The sequence below is a fragment of the Gossypium arboreum genome, chromosome 6, assembly GCF_025698485.1.
Source record: "Gossypium arboreum isolate Shixiya-1 chromosome 6, ASM2569848v2, whole genome shotgun sequence".
NCBI lineage: Eukaryota > Viridiplantae > Streptophyta > Magnoliopsida > Malvales > Malvaceae > Gossypium > Gossypium arboreum.
The window spans coordinates 92,583,456-92,599,806 of record NC_069075.1 but is presented as its reverse complement, the minus strand read 5'-3'; positions in this window follow the sequence as shown (position 1 = coordinate 92,599,806).

Genomic DNA, 16,351 nt, shown 5'->3' with positions numbered 1-16,351 from the left:
AGATTGACTAAGTCGGCTCACTTTATCCCCGTACGCACGGATTTTTCAATGGATAAATTAGCTGAATTGTATGTTTCTCAGATTGTGAGATTACACGGGGTACCTATTTCTATCGTGTCGGATAGAGATCCAAGATTCACCTCACGATTTTGGAAGAAATTGCAAGAAGCTTTGGGTACCAAGCTGCATTTTAGCACCGCTTTTCATCCACAAACCGATGGTCAATCCGAGCGGATAATTCAAATACTCGAGGTTATGTTGAGATGCTACATCCTCGAGTTTAGTGGTTCGTGGGAGCGGTATTTACCTTTGATTGAATTCGCTTACAACAATAGTTTTCAATCAAGTATTAAGATGGCACCTTACGAGGCTCTGTACGGGCGTAAATGCCGTACGCCATTGTTTTGGACCGAGCTCGGTGAGAGCAAAATTTTCGGAGTGGATTTGATTAAAGATGCTGAACAGAAAGTAAGAATAATACGTGAAAGTCTGAAGGCAGCATCAGATCGTCAGAAGTCGTATGCGAATTTGAAACGAAGGGATATTGAGTATCAGGTGGGAGACAAAGTGTTTCTTAAGGTCTTACCTTGGAAAAAGATACTCAGATTTGGCCGTAAGGGCAAACTGAGTCCGAGGTTCATCGGGCCATATGAGATATCCGGCGAGTCGGTCCGATTCGCGTGTCGTTTGATTTTGCCCCCTGAACTTGAAAAGATTCACGACGTCTTTCATGTTTCGATGCTTCGACGCTATAGATCTGATCCGTCACACGTAATTAGTCCATCAGAGGTTGAAATTCAAGCTAATATGAGTTATGAAGAAGAACCGATTCGTATCCTAGCACGTGAAGTGAAAGAGTTGCGAAACAAAAGGGTTTCGCTAGTGAAAGTGTTATGGCTCAAACACGGGATAGAAGAAGCTACTTGGGAACCCGAGAACTCTATGAAAGAGCGATACCCAAACCTATTTACCGGTAAGATTTTCGAGGACGAAAATTTCTTAAGTGGGGGAGAGTTGTGACAGCCCTAAAGTGACCCTAGTCGGAAAGCGGTTTCGGGACCGCTAAACCGAGTCACCGAATTATTTAAATACAATATTTATTGTCTAAAATATGTGATTATGAATGTGTGAAAGTTTTAAGTTTCGATTTAGTAAATTTCATGTGAATTTAGTCAATAGGACTTGTGTGACACTTTTGAAATGTGATAGGCTAATCTATAAGGATCTAATAGTGCATGTAATCAAAAGGGAGGACTTGCATGTCAATTTCCCCTTTTAATTGCTAGTGCCGCCATGACAAAGGATTATGGGCAAAACATGTCATAGACATGTTATGTTGGTGCATCATGGGAGGAAAAAAAATAAATTAATGACTATGGGTAATAAAGAAATGGAAAAGAAAAAAAAAGAAAGAATGTGTGAGTGTTACCCCCCATTGCCGTGAGTTGAAGAAAAGAAAAAAAAAATTGTTCATCCTTTTTCATTTCTTTTGGCCGAAAATTCTAAGGAAGAAGGAAGGAGTTCTTGCTTCATGTTTGGTTTGGAAGAGGATTAGGAGGAGGTTTGGCCATACTTGTATCTAGATTAAGGTATGTTTGAGGTTGTGCCATGAGATTCATGCATGTTTTTAGTTGCTAGCTTGAGTTCTAATTAGCCCATGGTTCAAATCTTTGCTATGTCATGGGGATGATATTCGGCCAAGGTGGACTTTGTGTTAATGCCATTGCATGTTAAATATGAAGCTTGCTAATGATACATGTGATGGTGGATTGATGGCTCTTGGACTTTCTTTTTAGCATTTTTGAGTGAGACATTAAGTTCTTTGTTTAACCATGACCAAAATTGAAATGGTATGGTGTTGTGATGTATTCGGCCATGGTACATCCATAAGTATAATTTATGCTTATTGCATGGTAGGTAAGATTTGTGTTTTGGATTTATGTTCATGTTTAGTTATAATCAACTTTGAGATTCGGCTCTTGCACATATATATATATATATATATGTTTGCACATGACGTATTGGTATGACATATACAATATCTCAAGGTATATATTTACATATGATGGTGTTTCGGTTATGGAGTACATGATGGATGCGTATTGAGTTATAATATGTAATGCATTAGTTAGTAAAAGGTATGCCATTTGTGTGTGGTATTGAGTATATAATTGGCCTCAACATAGACATGCATAATCAGCCACATGAATGAGTACATAGGTTGATGTGTTGTTCGGCCATAGGTAAGCATATTGAAAGCTTTATCTTGACTTAGAACATTCGGCTAAGGAAAGTATTAACTAATGTGTTGAGTTTGATTCATGATTCCATACATATGTGACTTTAATGTCTAATGAATATTTGTGGGCCAAGTACCTTGAGTTCCTCTTTTCGATGCTCAAATGATTAAATCAATTTATTTGTTAAATTAAGCTCAAGAGCAAAGGGAACTAAATCGATAAAGGAAGGAAAAAGTGGTCGAATAGCCATCTAATCGCTTCGACAACATCCGAGGTAAGTTTTCGAGTAATGGAACTTAAATTATGATTCGATTGAATTATGTCTTAAGTAAATCAAAATCATGCTCTTTGTATGTGGCTATTGAGCCGAAATTGTAAATATGATAAGTGTCTTGTGTTGAGCTTTGGTAATGAAAATGAAATATGGATGTGTCATGATTTATTGATATATGTGTGCATGGTTCTTCGAATGATGTCCGGGCTAAGTCCCGAAGGCTTTGTGCTAAGTGACTATATCCGGACTAAGATCCGAAGGCATTTGTGCGAGTTACTAAATCCGGACTAAGATCCGAAGGCATTTGTGCAAGTTACTAAATCCGGGTTAAGTCCCGAAGGCATTTGTGCGAGCTACTATAACCGGGCTATGTCCCGAAGGTATTTGAACGAGTAGCTATATCCGGTTAAACTCCGAAGGTACGTGATTCGGGAATGAATGAACTTGCTGTAAAAATTTCAGTTAATACGCTGTGAAATCCCAACAATGAGGTATGTTTCCGTATGTGCTTTGAATTAGTTGAGCCCTTACAAATAAGTATTCGCCGTTGATAAACGAGCTACCTGCTTCGCTAAGTTGATCTTTTGTGTATGAACATAAGGGTTGGTAATGTGAAGTAAGTATGATATTGAGAATTTGTGCATATGAAATTATCCGTTTAGCTATATGAATGCTATGCTTTTGTTGTGCTGGAATCCCTTGCTCAAAACTTACTAAGCATAAATTGCTTACTCCGTTTCTTTGTTTCTCTGTTTTATAGATTTTGGCTCGTCACCATCGACTCGGGATTTTTGGAAGTCAAAGTCTCCCACACTATCAAAGCCCCCTTTTGGTACAATTTTGGTTGAACTTTGAAATGGCATGTATAGGACTACCCTTTTTGTTGTTGGTCATGTACCCATGGATTTTGTGTAAATTTGGATAGCCATGCGAAAATGGCTTATATAATGTTTTTAGCATAGTACTATAATCGTTTTGTATGTTGATCACTAAGAGGTATGGAAATGTTTGGAAACAATTAGCCATTGGAATGGTTAATCATGATTATACTTTGTGCTATGTATGCAAAAAGGGCTAATTGAATCATGGAAACTATGAAATAGGTAAAGTCTACCTTAAAGGCAGATGCTGACAGCAGCAGCGATGTGGATGTGAAAAATCACTAAAAATAGTAGGAATGGAATTAAATAGTGAATAAATTATGTAAATGAACCTTGATGAATCTACTTTCATATAGAAGAAACGAAACGGTCATATGAGTTGTATGTTAAGAGATATTTAGGTTTTCGTGAAACAGGGCCAGAACGGTTTCTGGATTCCCTGTTCCGACTTTGGAAATTCATTATAAATTAACCAGAGATAATTAGGAGTCATGCCATATATTTATAGATTCCTATTTGAGTCTAGTTTCTATAGAAACAAACGGCATCAGTATTGAAGCCCTGTACAGGGAGATATCCAGGTCGTAATGCATGAAGGTCAGTGTAGTCGCACCCTGTAACAGGGGAGACTTTAACTAATAAACTGTACTAATTGGCCCGACCAAAAATTATAGAAAAAAATTTGTAGATGCATATATCAGTCTAGTTTCAGGGAAAAATCACGAAACTGATTTTCGAGTTGTGGAACTCAAGATATGATTTTTAAGGTGACAGTGACACAGTTAGCCAGCTGTCTGGAAATTTTTTAATGGACTGTGAAAATAAATATATTATGTCTGTTAGCACCTCGTGTTCGACTCCGGCCATGGTCTCGGGTACGGGGTGTTACAGGTTTGGGTGAAATTGCATGAATTTGTAATTTTATGAAATAAGGACTAAATTGTAAAAATTGTGAAATACTTGGGGCAAAAGTGTAAAAGTTCTTTATTGTGTGTTTTGGATTAAATTGAATAGAAATATTATTAAATAAGCTAAATTTGATATTATATAGATCAAGAAAAAAGAAGTTCAGATCTAGATCGAGGGAAAAATAAAGTACTCGACTAATCAACCTATTTCACTGTTTTTATGAATCGAGGTAAATTCGTATGTAATAAGTTTCATTGAAAATGTATTTTAAATACTTTGATATCTCATAAACTGTGAATACAAGACTACGGACATGTTCAATGATGATTCAACAAACGTGAAAATCCCGGTTGAACCTTAGGAATAGATTAGGATACAAATGACATGTCATTAGGGGTTATTGTGATATTGTGATCCGGGTGCTGGTCCTGTTCATCCTACCAGTGGTTGATATATCGGCATGTGTTGTGGTTACTTGAAAACTTGTGTGAGCAGCACCGTGTAGCTATGTCTTAACCCACAGCGTGTGTGAGCAGGCCTATTGATAGCTCAAGAGTGAACATATATGTGATATGAGATTAAGATAGCATTAGCTATGTATGTGGCACTTTGGTGTGAGTTTCCAGTGTATCTGATAGTATTCCGATTGGTTCAACGAGTAAATGATATACGTGATTGAGTATGAGATTGATACGAGATGGTACAGGTATGTACATGAACTGTATAAGCTTTAAATTGAAGGAATTTTTGAAAGATATGTATAATCGTATGATTGATTATATGAAAGGTTTGTTACTTAATATGACTTACATGTTGACATATTCAATTTGTTGATTGTATATTTATAATCAAATTACGTTTATTTCATACGAGCTTACTAAGCTATAAAACTTACTTTGTTTACTTTACCGTATTTTATAGTGATCTCGAAGCTAGCTCGGATTCGGGGATCGTCGGAGACTTCGTCACACTATCCTACTATCACTTTGGTACTTTTGAAATTATATTTTGATTATATGGCATGTAACGCCCCCATGCCCGAAACCGTCACCGGAGTCAAGCTTGAGGTGTTACTAAACTTATCTTACCTTTTAAACAACTCTAAACCACTTATTTTAATTTTAAGAATAAACTATTTTTCTGTGTCATGGTTGCTTAAAAATTAATTTCTCGAGTTTCAAAACTAAAAATTAATATCCGTAAATTTTTCATGAAACTAGACTCATATATATATCTACTAAATTTTTTCTAGAATTTTTGACTTTGTCAATTAGTACAGTTTATTAGTTAAAGTTACCCCTATTTCAGAATTCGACTGCACTGGCCTCTACTTACTACGAGCCACTTTTCTCTCTGTAAAAAAATCATATGACTATACCGTTTGTTTATATTAAAACTAGATTCAATAAGGATTCTAACCATATAAATTAAACGACCTAATTATTTTTGTAAAATTTATGGTGAATTTCCAAAGTTGGAACAGGGGATCCAGAAATTGCTCTGGCCCTATTTCACCAAAACTCAGATATCTTATAAAATACAAAATCTTTACCTATTTTTCTTATTCCATATGAAAATAGACACAATGAGCTTTAATTTCATATATTATTCACCATCAACCCATGTCTCTACAATTTCTTGTGATTTTTCAAAATCACATTATTTCTGATACTTGAATCTGTTTTTAAGTTACTTTCACATTTTTCTTAGTTTTCATGTGATAGTTACTACTTAATCATACATACTATTAAACATGTATATCATCAGCCATTCTATTAGCTAATCACTAGCAAGTATTTACACATCATTCATTGATCATATCATATCAAAAGAAACCAAGTTCCTATACATGCCATACACAAAACGAAACGTCTAACTATACCAATGTGATTTCTTCGATAGTGTGATCGGTTTCCGACGTTTCCTTTGATCCCTGAGTGGCTTGATAAAAACTATAAGAAAAAAAAAATAAAGAGAGTAAGCACTAGGCTTAGTAAGCTTACAAGCAAATAAATTACAATATTCATCATAATGAATAAATATACATAATGTCACCTAGCCTCATAAACTTTCTTTACATTCTCATTTTCTACCTTCTTCTTTACTCACTTACCTTCTTTCTTACCTGACCTTTCACTATTCATAAATATAATCTACCTTCCCTTTTTGCTGATAATTCATTGTAATTTAACGTGTACAATGACCCATTGAACCACTCGGAAAACTAAGGATACTAGGGTCGTTCCTGTCTATCAATATCTTGCCAATGCCATGTCTTCGACATGGACTTACATGAATTATTCCTGTCTCCAATGCCATATATATATCTAATATGGGCTTACATGGCTCATTCCTGTCTCCAAAGCCATATATCTGATATGGACTTACATGGCTCATTTCGTCTCATCTGTCCCACAACCCCAATATCCTAACATTCTTAAGGTTCAAACGGGCTTCCTAATGCTTTTTCTCTCATCACTTACCTTTAATTCGACTTTAAATATTCTCAAAAAACAAGTATATAAATGCTGAAATTGACAATAATAATGTAAAATAAAAGAATATTGCATTTATTTATCAAACTTACCTCGATACAAAAATGTGACTAAACTTTACAATTTAGTCCTTTACTTTTTCTTTTCCCCGATCTACTCCCGAATTTCGTTCTTCTTGATCTATAATAGCAAATTTAACTTATTTAATATTCACATTTATCAAAACAGTCCTTTACTCAAACTTTGCAAAAATTACATTTTTGCCCCTAGGCTCGGGAATTAAACTTTATCCCTTATTCTTATGTTTTATGACATGCTAATCATTTTTTCCCTTCTATGGCAGCATCAAATTCACACTCTAACATGCACTTATGACTATTAGGTATTTTTACCGATTAAGTCATTTTACTCGTTTTTATCTAAAACCGAGTAGCACAAGTTGTCTAACATAATCTAAGACCTCATATTTTATCATAAAACATCAAAATAAACACTTTTCACCTATGGGTATTTTTCCAAATATGAACCCTAACTTAAATTATTGCTAGCATAAGCTTTATCGAGCTACCGGGACTCCGAAAACGTAAAGAACATTAAAAACGGGGCTTGGAATCACTTACTATGGAGCTTGAAAGCTTGAAACAAACCCTAGCTATGGAGAACCCTTGAAATTTCGTGCTAATGAAGAAGATGATGAATTTTGTGTTATTTTTCCCTTTTTATTTCATTTAATATCCAAATGACCAAAATGCCTTTCCTTATTAAACTTTCAAAACTTCCATCCATGTCCTATTTTGTCCATGAACTTAGAAATTGGTAAAATTTTTATTTAAACCCTCCTAATTAATATTCCAAAGCAATTTCATACTAAAAACTTCTAGAATGCAAGTTTTGCAAATTATTCGATTTAGTCCCTAATCTCAACTTAAGCACTTTATGCATAGAATTTCATCACGAAATTTTTACACAATCATGCAATCATATCATCAACCTCAAAATAATAATAAAATAAATTTTTCTACCTCGAATTTGTGGTTTCGCAACCACTGTTCCGTTTAGGCCCTATTTCGGGATGTTACATGGCATGTATAAGATTTATGGTTATTTTGGTTATGAGTTGATAATGATTTTGGTCATTTGAAATGGCTTGTAAATGTTAAATTTTTTGGTTTGTTTATAGCCATAAAAGTTGGCTTAACTTGGTTGGTTTGATTATGTATATATTTGTGCATATGGCTCTTATTTTGTGCTTGAATATGGAGATACGATGATAATGGTATTTGGTCTTTATAAGTACTAAATGATTGAGTAATGAACTTGACATGTTTATGAAATTAGGTAAAATAATGCATGTTTAGAAAATGACCATATTGATGATTTGATAAAGTGAAATATGGCATGAAATTGAATGGCACATTGTGGTATTTGTGTTTTGTATTGGTTGGTAATGAAATGGTATGGATATTGCTTGGTTGGAGTTGATTTAATTACTCATTTATGCTATGTTTTGGTACCATTAAGTTTGGTGTAGGTGTGCACAAGTTTGGGTGGCAAATTGGCTTGGTAAATAACTTATTTTTGTCCACACGGGCAGAGACACAAACGTGTGTCTCAACCGTGTGTGATACACGGTCAAGTGCACGGCCGTGTTTCCCCTGGTGTTGAAATTAAAATTAAGTCAGTATGTTTCACACAGCCTCACACACGGGCGTGTGACTTGGCCGTGAGGCATAAGTCAGTATACCCTATAGGTTTGGCATGACCTAGCACACAGCCTAGCACACGGGTGTGTATAGCCATTTTTAGGGCACACAGACTAGCCACACGGGCGTGTGTGTTGGCCGTATGACCCAAGTCAGAGAGTTACACGGGGTCGAACACAGGCTAGGACACGGCCATGTGCTCCCATTTCGAATGACTACACGGCCTGCGACACGGGTGTGTCTTTGGCCTTTTGAGAGACACGGTCTGGCCATACGGGCATGTGTTCCCTATGTTTGAGAAAATTTTCTATGTGTTCTAAAAGTTTCTAAAGTTATCGGTTTAGTCCCGAACCACTCCGAATGCATGTTTTGGGCCTTGTAGGCTCGTATTAGGGACAATATGATTGGTTGTGAATGAATTGTATTTGAATTGACTAATTGTATGAGAAATGTATGTTTAAATGTGTGATAAGTTTGGTAATGCCAGTATGTTTAAATGTGTGATAAGTTTGGTAATGCTCCATAACCTTATTCCGGCCTTGAATACGGGTGAGGGATGTTACAGTATTAGTTAAGTAGTTAAGTTTATTTAAAAAATGATAAAAAAAAATTAAAAAGAAATGACATGCGTAAAAAAAAGACAAAAATATTATTTTCTCTTACATGTATATGTTTTTATTTTTTTTTCTTTCTTCAGAACCGAATCAATGGTTAAACCAATTAGGCCACTAGTTATTAGTTTGTTAGTCTGTCTGGTTCAATCATTTAAATTATTAAAAATATACAAATAAAAAAATTTAAAATAAAGAAAATCGGTTCAACCAGTCTGCATTGATTCAACTATTATCTCTAAATTGATACCACGACCGATCGATTCGATCTGGTTCTGAAAATACTGGTTTTGATCAATGAAATAACATTTTTCAATATTGTTAGGTTGAGCAAGCAAGTGGCAGACTATTATCGTTGGTATTTCAAACATTATAAAAGAAGAGAAATAATATAAAAGAAAAAAAAAAGAGAAATAATTTAATTAAAAATAATTTTTAAGCCTATATGATGTGGCAGACTATTATTGATTGAATTTTTTTAATGGATATAGCATTTTGGTGTAAAATGGGTATTGGGGTAAACCCGATTAAGCAATGAACAAAGTGAATAAAATAATAATCGAAAAGATCAAACATGTAAATTTTACGTAGAAAAACTCCTCAAAAATGGATAAAAAATAACAGAAAAAAGGAAATTTCACTATAATAAAGGAGAGTATAAAAAATGGAATAATTAAAAGAAAAACCCAAAGCCCCACAAGAAAAATCCTTCGAAACAAAGAACAAAATTCTTTCAATTTAAATCATTTTTGTTGTGAGTAACTAAGGCCTATTTATATGCTGAAATTCGTAGCATATATTACTACAACGACTCTAGGTTAATCAGAGTTAAAATGGGAAACTAAAAAATGCAGTTTAATTGGGAGAAAAAAGAAGCCAAAATAAACTTTAGTCAAAATAAGAGGTATTTTCCCACAATGGGTAATATAAGAATACTTTAGGGACCACTTGTAACAAAAAAAAATATTTAGGTACCAAAATAAAAAAAAAACATAGTTTAGGTACTAATTTGTGGGTTATGCTTTTTTAAACATACTTACCAGTATGACTAATAGAGATACCTACTTGTAGAAAAATGTAATTTAAGTATCATTTGTGAAAAAAAGTTTAGGTACCAAGATGAGAAAAAGAATATAATTTATATACCAATTTGTGAGTTAAGTCTTATCAAAATAAAAGATAAAATATGTCAAACAAATATAAGAATTAAATCCCAAATTTAAATATGGTAAAAATACCAAAATTATAATTTGACCTTCATAAAAATTTAATTTTTTTTGTCAATTTGTTGGTTTAATTTTTAAAAAGCTAACTGAATTGTTAAAATGGTACCAAGATGACTGTTTAAGTGCACTTCATAAAAATAATAAAATTTTTAAATGAATATCCACATTAGCAATAAAGTAAAATTGGTTTGCCAAGCATGCTATTATGTCAATATTGTTAAAATTTCTAAAATTCAATCAACTTTTTATCTAAATAATTGCATTATGATTAAATTTTGAAGATTAAAATGATAAAAAATTAAAAAAAAAAGAAGAAGAAGAAAGAATTAGGCCAAAGTAGACCTCGCTCATGGGTGGGTTACTCTTACACTCAAGGCTCCCCTCGAAATGTGGGAGGTTTGGGCAAAAATATAGGCGAAAAATGGGCTTAGACAAAAAATAAGGCTGTTTAAAAATGGGCCGGCCTCGAGTAAGGTATTTTTGGCTCGAGCCTGGGCCCGGCTCAATTCACTAAATGACAAAAAAAATCTGCTTTTTTTTTTGTTTTTGAATATTATTTTCTTGTTATTTTCTACCTATTTTGCTACCATATTACTATTAGTTGCTACATTTTGTTGTTGTTGTTTGGATATTGTATAAAACTTATTTTATTATTAATTTTGTTATTATTTTAAAGGCATTTGTTAATTTTGTTATTATTTTAGAGGTATTTGCTTATTAAGTTGCATCTATCTTAGTGCTATTTAAGTCTACATATTTTTTAAAATTTATTTTTAATTTGTTGGAAAATATTTATTTTGATTTTTTTAGTATTTTTGATGTATTATATATATTTAAAAATTATATAAAAATAAATACGGGCGGGCCGGGCCGGGCTCGAGTTTTAATATTTTTATTTGAGTCAGACTTGAGCAAAATTTTAAGCCTATTTTTTGGGTCCGACCCAGCCCAAGCCTAATGAATGAGCCTAAATTTTTAATTGAGCCCGGCCCAACCCATGAGACCTCTAGGCCGAAGTGATAAAAGAGTAAAAAGGCTAAATTTATATGCCAAAAAGTGGACAAGGAAACACCTTTCTGGGTAAAATTTGTTTTCTCGGTTCACTGCTCCTGTTCCTATTAGTTAGGTTTAGAAATTTTCCTTTGGAGACCAAAATGGAACCATCTGCAAATTGTAATGATTAAATGAAAAAATAGTTGCAAATTGTAATGATTGCATGAACAATTAGTTGCATCAATAATTTGATAGATACAAAATGGTCACTAAAACTTAGCTTAAAGAAATGGAATAAGAGCTTGGCATTGGCTCATTAGCCGAATATTGCCTTAGCACCTGCCGTCCGCCCAATACTTGCCTATACAGCTATGCTCTTGCAGCTTTTGAGAGCCCTGCTGCAGCATTTGCTTAAAATGTTTTAAAGGAATAGTGTGGCACTTCCCATGCATTGCACCATCACCATTACCTGTGCCTGTTCTCCACAAGTTGCAACCAATTCTTGACAGGCCTTTTTGCTAATAATAGACTCGAGACGTGCGAATGCGAGAGCTAGTTTCCAGCCACTTGATTCGTCTCAGAATTTAATGAGGTGTGCATAGGACAGTGGGGCCAAACATTCACAGCGCGCCACCGGTTGTGATCTTGTAAAGAAAAAGGCTCAAGATTTTTAGGTACATACAGACCGTGCTGCCTGTGTGCAGGAGCTATATGCAAAATTTCAGTCCCAATGTGGAGAAAAATGCAAGTGTAGACATTGCAGGGGTTAGAGCAAATGCTCCATTCCCTTTTTCTACCAAGGCAGAAAAGGGGGGGGGGTCGATCTTAGCCAGACCACATCTTTCGTTGTGCGATTATCCGATGGTTTTGGTTAATATTAGATAGCTTCGCTAGCAAGTTGGCATTAACGATTGTAATTTGTTGGATTCCATGTACAATATTTGTGATTCTTTAAAAAAAAATTTTTATGCTATCAAATGTGGAAGTGTTAGTAGTAATTGACAGATGAAGTGAATGTGAAGGAATTAAATGTTAGGTAGAATTTTGTTTGACGGAATTATAATAATGATAAATCAAAACTTATTTGAAGTTTGAAAAGAAAGAGGTGGTATTCAATTAGAAGATAAGTTGACCCATCAAATTCTTCCATTTTCTTGTTGGGCGGCTGTGAATCTGTGATCGTATCCTTTTGAGGATTGCCCCTGGCCCATCCTTTTTCCTTTATAACTCTCTATTCATCCCTGTATACATGCATAAACAAATAAATTTTATATTCAAAACTTGTTGGTAGGATTAATTACGAGCCCCGAAACAATAAAACACCTTTAATATATCCAAAACAATTCATGATATATTAGATTTAGTTCAACCATATGTGCTCTTTTTATTAATTGTTTATAAAAATATTAAAACAACCTCAGAAATATAATTTACTTTTTAAATATAGTATGTATATATAATAATGAATAATATAGATTTGAATATTTAATTTATTGTTTTGCTTTATGGATTGAAATATTTTAATTACTCTCTAAAATAGATTTGAAGTAGATACAGAAATGAACTTTCAAATATTTTGTATCTTAATTCTATCTATTATTTCAAATAACAAATTCAGCTTTAAATATTTATTATTTTAATCTTTTATTTTTTAATTCATACAATCGAATCCTTTACCTACTTTACTTTTTAAGATTTATATTATGATATTAACATAATCAATTTGGCTCGAAATATAATTTTAAATTTCATTTAAATCCTACTTATAAATCTAATTATTTTGTCTAAGTGAATCAAATATTTTTATTCAAGAAACATTGAAAATTAAAAGTAATGGGAATGTTAAAAAAAAAAAGTAGAGTAGAAAATCAACATAAGAAATGTAGGATAATGTTATATAAATTCAAAACTAGTTGTCAACCATCTGGTTTAATTTTCAACTTGTTATGATAATTTAATTAAATCAATGACACGTTTCATGGATAGGAAAATTAGCATATAGTGAAAGACAACCTTGGAATTGGTCGCTTTATTTGCTGTAAGAAAGTAGGACAAAAATGTTGTCACACCTCATGGTCGCCAGCAATAATTAAGGTGCTGCTTTACCAATTGGAAGCAAATTTCGATTACCAAACCGTGCACGTTGGGTTCAAAACCAAGTCAAATATGGATCCAAAGTTAAGATAATATGCTTTGAACTTTGTATGAAGTTAGACTAATCGACTTATTCGGCTTGAGGTTTGAGGTTTTACCATGCCTACAAACTTGACTTGAAAACCCATTTTGAAAGGCCAAAGATCTGTGGCCAAATATGCACTAGTTCTCTTTCATCTTCTGTTCCATTACAGGCATCTCTCATCCTTATTTTCCCCAAATATGCCTACACTAACATGTTTGGTAATGGTGAGTGAGGTCAAACGTTTGTTTTGTGAATCATTCTGAATGTTATACCTATGCCACCATGAATGATAATCTTTTTAGTTGGCTGAGTGGAGGTAAACTCTTTTTGGAAAAATTTTTAAACTATTATTTTTCGAGAGTCAACAAATCCCTTAATAAGTCGATATTTTCTTAAAATGACAAGGCATTTCTATTCAATTAAATGCTTTGTCTCTTTAGGTAGTCTCAAGCACTCGTATCATTTTTTTACTACTACTAGTAGTACATATTGATACCGGTTTATTTTGATGTCTGTTTTAGATTTATGTTATTTTTAAAAATATTCTATACATAATAATAATTATTTACAAATATCAAATAATGAGATGAAATAAATCTTAAACATAAAAACTCATTAGTTACATGAAATACTCTTTAATAAGCTTCACAAATACAATCCATCATTAAACAAACTCCAAATAAAAAAATCCAAAAAAATAATAAAAATTTTAAATTTTAAAATTCCTTTTTTTGTATTGGTTGTTACACAATATTCTAGTTGATACGGGCAAAATCAACTAGGAAGACCAATACCAACTGAGATTTACATTGAAATGGAACCTAAAGTATGTTGTTCAGATTTACTACTGGAACAAAGCATTCTCGCCAATACAAGTGATACCGAAATGAAATTAACTACCAAACTCCATAGAATCGGGAGATAAATCTCAACGAGGAAAAAAACTGACTCGTTAAACAAGCAAAAAATTATGTTTGATAAATTAAACAATAAAATTATCTTATACCATGCATATAATAATTCTTCAACAAATCAATAATAAAATATATTTTAAAATTCATTTTTGTACAAACAAAGTAAACTAATACAATTAGTATTAACTGAAATTTATATTGGAACAGAAGTAAAGTTTATTGTTTTGATTTACGAGAATTTTGACCCGTACATTAATTATTTTGGTCCACAGAGTTGAGAAACTAAAATAATTGTATAAGAGTGTGTTAATTTTTTATGGATAACATTTGAAGATTCGGGTTGCTCTCAACACAGATCTCAATCTTTTAAAAATGGTTATTTTTAACCATTAAAGTAAAGAATGTTAAATTTATAGGGTAAAGTGATATTGCAATTATTGAAATTATAAGATGGTATTTTAAGTAATTTAACCTGTTATATATTAAAACATTTTATTATCATCAACACATACATACATCAAAGAATTGCAGATAAGATGGATGTGTTTAGTTGGTATAAATTATGTGAAACAGAAGGTAGGTACAAATATAAAGATAACCATGGGTCTAGTTGGATGGCATGGCCCCATTTAAAATTAAAAAGATGCTCCATTTAAATAATGTTGTTTAACACAAAAATTTTATCCAATTTCAAATCTTATTAAATTTAATCTCACAATTGGAAATTAAAGTAATATCTTTAGTCTTTAAGGGATAAGATAGGTTTGGTAATGACTAAGCCTAGGTCCTCACCTCAATTTCCAAACATAATTAGGATTGCCCCATCCCCATTTCATCTTTTGAGTTATTCCTAATATATGTACATGAATTTTAAATTGATATTAAAGCTTCAAATATTTTAACTTGATATCGATATCATATTAATGGGATATTTTTGGTTAATCTAATCGAGAGTTAATTAAATAACCCCTCAAAAGTTTTATAAAAACACATCTCACTTAAATTATTTAAATTCAACATGTTAAAAGAACAATCTTCTTAAATTTTAATGAAATTGCATATTTATCTAACTTACCATATTCAACTTATCTATACAATTAGCATACACATGTTTAAAATGGTGAATAACTTTTAATTTTCATTGGCGTGAATAAATCTCAATTAGGCTGTGAAAAATCTTGGATTGGTTTAACATGATCCCAAGCTTATCCCATTAATGATATTATATCATGCGATTATCTTTTACTTTAATTTTCTGAATTTCTCAACCAATCCTTAATTCCATCCACGCAATAAAAATAAACCATATTTACCAAAAAGATTGTGCAAGTATGGACCAATACATATTTTATATTAATTAAGATAATAAAATAAATTAATATTTTTAGCTGAAATGGAATTTAAATATTTGCAAACAAACAATAACGTGGGATTTAAATGAAGATATAATGATTTATTTGGTCTTTCAATTTTATAAAAAAATCATTTAAATTTTTATTTTTTTGCTCTTAAACTTACATTTTTTTGTCAACTCATCCAAAATTGATGAAAAATTAACAATTGTTAATTTTGCTGACATTACATACATGTGGTTGCTATATGGATGACACATTAGCATTTAATTATTTTTAAAAAATTTTAAAAGTTCAAAAAATTATTTTTAAAAATTAAAACTCATTAAAATATAAAAAAATTAAAAATTAATTAAATGTTGACATATCATCCATGTCATCAAAATTAACAAACGTTAACTTTTCATTTAATTTAAGGTAATTTGATAAAAATACAGTTTAATCGCTAAAAGAGTTAAAAAATTAAATGATGAACTAATATGATTTTTTTCTTTTATAAAGTTTGAGCGCCACAAAAGTCAATATGCCTAAAATAAATAGAGAATATGTATTTGGATGAAGGTTATTGTGGTTG